The sequence below is a fragment of the Poecilia mexicana genome, unplaced genomic scaffold, assembly GCF_051168715.1.
Source record: "Poecilia mexicana isolate PSO_F unplaced genomic scaffold, ASM5116871v1 scaffold_2, whole genome shotgun sequence".
Taxonomy (NCBI): Eukaryota; Metazoa; Chordata; class Actinopteri; order Cyprinodontiformes; family Poeciliidae; genus Poecilia; species Poecilia mexicana.
The window spans coordinates 48,857,936-48,864,920 of NW_028263371.1; the positions used below are offsets into that span (position 1 = coordinate 48,857,936).

Genomic DNA, 6,985 nt, shown 5'->3' on the forward strand with positions numbered 1-6,985 from the left:
GTCACTAAAATCACTCTGTCCTTCTAAAATCTTTCAGAAAATCGTAAAAATGCACTGAATCGTAGCAAATTGTATCGCTCAACAAATATTGTGATACATATCGTATTGTGACCAGAATATCGTATATCATATCGTATCGTGAAATTATTGTATCACTACACCCCTAGCGAGAACTGAGGTAAATGTGGAGGACGGTGGCAAATGATACAAGTTTTACGTGTGTCGGGTCGACTGTGAATAGAAGTTACTGCAGGACCTCAGCTGCTAAAGAAAGATTCGGCTCATAACATTTGGAGTTTACAAAATATCGCAAAAACATCAGCGAAAATACTATAGCAGCATAAAGCCAGAGATGTAAATCCAAATGTCCCAAAAGCATCGGCGGACTAGCATACGGGGCTACCAAGGGATTCTGAATCTGTTTTAGCCACCTCCCGCTTCTCATTAAGAACATCATCATCATTAGCAGTGATTAGATTTAGATTTAGTGAAGTTTGTAGGAGTGGGCCCAGGTTAAAATCAGTCAGTAATTATTGGGCATTATTTTCTGGAATGTATTTGTGAACAAACCAAGTTCAAACATAAAGCGACATAATGTAGCCATGGCAAACAACAAACTATCAAGATGATTTTTTGCACTTTTACAAAGTAAGCTGTTTAATTAAATCTGAAATGTACAATTTATTTTTTTTATCTCTGCTGTGCACATTAAATAAGACTTAATAGTATTGTCATTATCAATAAATGTACTAAAGTGTTAGACCTGTGTTAAAATTTCCACCATTTATAGGGGCCCCTGAATGGCTGGGGTGGGGGGCCTACCAGCAGCTACTTAATTTTCTTTGCCTTGATACCTCTGTCTTACAATTCTAGATCTCTCAGAAGTGCTGACATTGAAAAATTATGTAAAGTTAACCCCCTCTGAGCTTGTTTGATCTGTAAAGCAGTCTGCAGCCAAATTGCTATGGAGGTTGCATATTATTAGTGTTGGGAAGAGTTCTGGATCTGAGCTGGCAGCAATCGCTTCAGAATGTCCGATCAGAACACTTATAAGATTTGTGTGGATGCGGAACTGATCAGGAGGAGTCCAGTTCAATTTTTACTCTTTATATAGAGGATTACCAGAATGTACATGAAGCAGGTAGATGTGTGTGATTTTGTAAACGAGCAGAATAATACAAACCAATTAGAACCACAATTACAACATAAACATAAAGATAAAGCAAAACTGTAAATACACTATACAACTAAATAAACTGGTACATTACCTCTCTAACAGAAATATAATTGCATGAATGATGACGTTAAACTTACAGGTTTATGAACACACACACGGTCAATCATTCGGCTGCTTTCTTTCGCTGCTCTTTTCTCTCTGTGAGGTTACTGAGCTGCACATCTGTGTTGCGTTCAGGGTGCATAGGAAATCTCCTACACAGCCATACCCTTTTGTACTATTACGGTTTATTTAGTGAAATGGCAGCAAATTTGCTTATTTCATAACATACTTCATAACCAGTGACCTTCTTTCATGGTCTGTTTAAAATCTACAGTCTCAGATCAACAGCCCTCCTGTAAATGTTGCAGAAAGAGCAAAATTATACATATCAGGAAAAACATAGACTGCATTTGCTTTGCATTGTCCTCACATTATGACAATGATGTAGCATGGTCTGATTAAATATTAGATTTTTGATGTGTTAGTATTGTACATTGTTTTAAGATTGTTCTACATGCCCCTTTTTAACTTTGAGCACCTGCCCCTCCAAAGGTTTCTGCGTGGTCCTGCTTACGAGGTACAAGTGACTGTTTTCCAGAGGGAGGGAACATGTAAAATGAGGAGAGGACTTTGCTCAAATCTACAGTCAGTACATGCAGTCATGCAATGACTTGTAAGTTAAAATGCATAATAATTTCATGACTTTTCACCAAAAAGGCAGCAGAAAGTCATGCAAAAAAAAACTTTAAAAATAATCTTACTGTGCTTAGTTAAAAGGATGAACACTTTCAGAGTGAACAGTTAAGTTATATCAATGATTAACTGATGACACACTGAATCCTGACGCTCTCCCTGCAAAGCTTTGCCCTGACTTAAAATGCAGCCCGCACTTCCTACAGAATTTAGACACACACACTCACTCCGACTCAGAAAGCCAACCCTCAACAACAGGCAGGACCGGCTCCCACACAAAGCTCAGCTTGCAGTGCAGCGAGGAGGCAATGAGAACCAGAGTGTGGTTTCCCCTAACGGGGCTGCTGGCTTGGCTATGCTGCCTTCGTCTGGGGCCCGTTCAGGGGGAGAAGGTGCTGGTTTTCCCTGCGGATGGCAGCCAGTGGCTCAGCATGAAGATTCTGGTGAAGGAGCTCGGCCGCAGAGGCCACGAGGTCACGGTGCTGGTGCCTGAAAGCAGCATGTTGATCCAAGGTTCGGACAGCTTCAAGACGGAGGTCTACAAAGTGCCGTATACTCAAGCTGAACTGGATAAAAACTTCAACATGTTCAAGGAAGGACTGTTTGACCAGCAGCCAGGATTAGCAGATTTATTTGTGAATGTGAACCGTTTGTTGATATTTACAACTCCACAGGTGGTGAGCTGCGAGGCTTTACTGGACAATGAGCCTTTGATGACTAAACTTGGGAGAGAAGGATTTGATATGATGCTTACAGACCCCTTCCTTCCCTGTGGTTCTATTTTAGCTCATATTTTTTCCATTCCTGTTGTGTATATTATGCGTTTGCTTCCCTGTGACCTGGATATTAAAGCTAACAAGTGTCCCTCTCCTGTTTCCTACGTTCCTAAGTCTTTCTCTGGTAACACAGACCATATGACTTTCCCAGAGAGGGTTAAAAACATGATGATGTCTTTTTTGGAGTCGTACCTCTGCACGGTCATGTACCAACACTTTGATGAACTGGTTAGCAAGCGCATCCAAGATGGCATGTCGTACAAAGAACTAATAAGTGAAGGAGCTATCTGGCTCCTCAGATATGACTTTGTTTTTGACTGGCCCAAACCTCTCATGCCAAACATGGTTCTAATAGGTGGGATCAACTGTGCAAAGACGGCTCCTCTTCCAGCTGTGAGTATGACGATTTATGTGTAGAGAAAAAATAAAGAGTGTGTCCCATCTGGATTCACTTAAGGCAGATTTGTTCAACACCATCTTTGAGTTTAAGGAAGTCAAAATTGTGTTTTTGCTTGTTAACTCTTTTTATGAGCTATGGAGATTGTCATAAAAATTTTTTGAATCTGCACAAAGTTTTGTACAATATACCATTTCCTGGGAAATGATCAAAAATGAAGTGTCACAGAAAGCATGAAACACATGATGAAAGTCAGCAGATATGGTTCATTGTTTCAAGAATTGTTTGTGGTAGAATGAGTTTACCTTCTCATGCACTACACTTTGAGAGCAATGTAATCCAGATTTCTGGGCTTTGTTCAAAAAAGTTCTTGGAAGGAGATCTGGGGCCATAAAACATTATGACTTTTACTAGCTATAAAGCCAAAATGGCTAGTTGCACATGGTGTTAATGATGTAAATTCTATTAAGGTTTTATAAGACAGACACAGTTTTTAAACATGTAGTAATGCATTTACGCTGGATTTTGCTTTTCCTTTAGTTTTCTTGCAGTTATTTTTTGTCTTTTCCAACATTTTTGCAGGACCTGGAGGAATTTGTGGATGCTTCAGGAGACGATGGCTTCATTGTCTTTACGCTGGGCTCATGGGTGTCCAACATGCCTGAAGCTAAAGCCAAGCATTTCTTTGATGCCTTCCGACAGTAAATAATACTGGGTTCCTATCAATTTTCATTGGTTTGATCTATGTACACTTTAAAGCTCTTTCCCAATCAATAAGTTTTATATGGCAGCTTTTTTTCTTCTTTAGAAAGACACTGATAAGTTTTATGATTACAAGAAAAAAAACAAGCACATTGCCCTTCTTTTTCAACCCACTGCGCATAAACTACAGACAGAATCCAGTTGAACTGATGGACTTTGTTCTCTGCTTTGCTGATCATTCATTACCGAAGCAGTTTGCATGTGCTAATGATGGTCTGATTCTTATTGCAGGTGATTTGGAGGTACACAGGTGAAATACCCAAAGATGTACCCAAGAACGTCAAACTTATGAAATGGTTACCTCAAAACGATCTTCTAGGTGTGTTTAATGACACATGGATTCATGAAAAAACATCTCATGGTATTGTACTTGGGGACAAGTTGAACTAAATGTGTTTCTTTTTCTCTACAGCTCACCCCAAAGCTAAAGTCTTTATGACTCATGGTGGAAGTCATGGTGTCTATGAAGGTATCTGTAATGGCGTTCCCATGTTGATGTTTCCACTCTTTGGAGATCAGCGAGACAACGTGCACCGAATGGTGTCTCGTGGTGTTGCTGTGAAGCTCAATATATTTGACATGACAACAGAAACATTGGTAGATGGACTGAAAAAAGTTATCTATGACAAAGGGTAAGAAACTTCAACTATAACTTACTAAAAACTGAAGAGTAATGGTTTATGGACAACATTTTATGCAGAGATATTTGTATTTAGTTGAATATTTTTTAAAGAAGTGTTGCCTGGAACCTAATTAATCTGAGTCTCTCCAACAGAAGACATCAGTAAGATTGCTCTTTTTTCAGAAAAGCAGATTAAGATAGCTGGTCATCAACACCAGCTTATTAGAGAATGGACTTTGAAAATCCCCAAACAAATGAAAAATGTCTTAACAGTTTGAATTTAACTTTATAGTACAACATTTTACACCAGTATCACATAAGAAGTAGTTAATTCATCCTCATATTTTTCCAAGGGCAAAATGTCAGGAGATGTAAAGACCTGGCTTCTGTTTGGGTGTTACTGGTTATTGGGTGGTTTCCACTAACGGCTTTCTAAAGCAGACAATTGTCAGCCATTGCAGTTCCAAATCCTTTCGTCTTACTTTTCTTCCTTACTTCTGCCCGTTTTGTTTTCCTTGTGTCATCCTTAATTTAGTTCATGATTTCAGTTCATTCTTCCAACCTCCATCTTGCTTACTACTTCTTTGTTTCAATGTCCTACCTCCATCCTTTTATTATGTTCTTTTTTCATATTTCATTCATTCAAGTGACTTTTCTTCCGATCTTCAATAAAGGAGGTTTTTGACTCACTCAACATAACAAGCACTCACGGAGAGTTTTCTGGTTTCAAAAAGAATTTTCTTTACTTTCAAAAATAACAGAAATATTCTCTGAGTTGACTCATACAAAAAATTTAAATATAAACGTTAATTTTGTGGTAGAAAAACTGTTTCACTCCTCACTCCTTCACCACTCAGATCAATCACAGCAGCTGCTTCTGATTGTTAATCACAGCAGGAGGCTGACTGATGAGGAGGAGGGTCTAAGCAAAACAAATAACAATCGATCTACCATTTGTATAATCTTGGATCTGTAACATTAATAGTTTAGCAAAAAAAAAAAAAATTAATCCTTAATAGGCTCCAACAGACTGTATGGCACTAAGGAACAGAGGCGGTCCTAGCCCGTTTGGCACTGTGGGCAAACCACCTTTCCTTTGCCCCCCTCCCTTTGAATGTATAAGAAATTAGACTACTGTGGGCTGCACAGTGGCGCAATTGGTAGCACTGTTGCCTTGCAGCAAGAAGGTCATGGGTTCGGTTCCTGGCCCTGGGTCTTCCTGTATGGAGTTTGCACATTCTCTTTGTGCATCCATGGGTTCTCTCTGGGTACTCCAGCTTTTTCCCACAGTCCAAAAACATGACTGTCAGGTTAACTGGTCTCTCTAAATTCTCCCTAGGTGTGAGTGTGTGCTTGTATGGTTATTTGTTCAAGGGTGTACCCCGCCTATCTGAAGATAGTCACCAGCACCCATCCTGACCCCACCAGTTTCAAGGGTGTACAGAAAATGGATGGATGGACTATTATGCTGACATAGTGTAAATTACAGTTGTCTCAGACTGTACTCGGTATTAACAATTTAGTAAATTGTAATGTTTAAGGACTTCAGTACTTAAATGTTGGTTTTACTTTCACTCTGGGAATAAACAAAATAATCAGCAAACCTTAACCTAAATAATTAACCTCAGACAAATGAACATGCTTTGCAAAATACTTTTCCTTAACACTTAGCAATTAGTTATCACACTGAATAAAACTCACAACATAGCTTCACAAACAAACAAGGAGTCTGTAATACACACAGGTTAATCTGAAACTTACTGTTATACGTCCCAGTTGTAACTATTATGTCTTTTCTGTAGATACAAAGAGCGCATGGTGGAGCTGTCTCAGATACATCTGGACCGCCCTGTTGAACCTTTGGACCTGGCTGTTTTCTGGTCTGAGTTTGTAATGAGACACAAGGGAGCATCACATCTAAGGGTGGCTGCACATGACTTGAACTGGTTTCAGTACCACAGCCTGGATGTTATCGGCTTTTTACTTTTTGTTTTTGTCGCCGTTTTGTGGGTGACTCTGAAATCCTGTTTGTTTTGCACTCGCAAGTGTTGCGGGAAGAGAGGTGCAAAGAAAAAATCTGAGTAGTGTCTGCCATGAAGTAAATAGTTTGAACACTGCTGTGAAGTATTGTCTGGTGTACTGTAAAGTGTATATATGTGATTTGCCAGAATACACTTTTTTTTGTAATTAAACTGAATAAAATTGTAATAAAATTAATAAAACTTATTGCTTGAACTTCTTTTATTATTTGTGGGAGAATATGCAAATCTTTGCAGTAGGATACATTTCTTGAACTGGCCCTGAGAGTTTAAGATGTTCAGTTCTGTTTCATAGGAATGTTGTTGGAATGAATTATAAGGAACTTTTGTAATAGCTGTCAACTTTTGTGTATGTGTGGCACTATGAAAGAGAACAAGGCATGAAAATAGTTGCCCACCCCCCATTTTATTTTTATGAAAAATATTACTTACAGCCAGAAACTAGTTAGAATTTATTATAACTAACAGTGTATGAAT

The 6,985-nt window shown here is 38.8% G+C and overlaps 1 pseudogene across 1 annotated transcript; it reads left to right on the plus strand.

The window, feature by feature from the left end:
- The first annotated feature begins 2,205 nt into the window (after positions 1–2,205).
- On the plus strand, positions 2,206–6,695 carry LOC106929660 (UDP-glucuronosyltransferase-like; annotated as a pseudogene). Its single transcript, XR_015761834.1, has 5 exons — positions 2,206–3,081; positions 3,668–3,786; positions 4,042–4,166; positions 4,260–4,479; positions 6,272–6,695. The product of XR_015761834.1 is annotated as a UDP-glucuronosyltransferase-like (transcript).
- Positions 6,696–6,985: the final 290 nt, after the last annotated feature.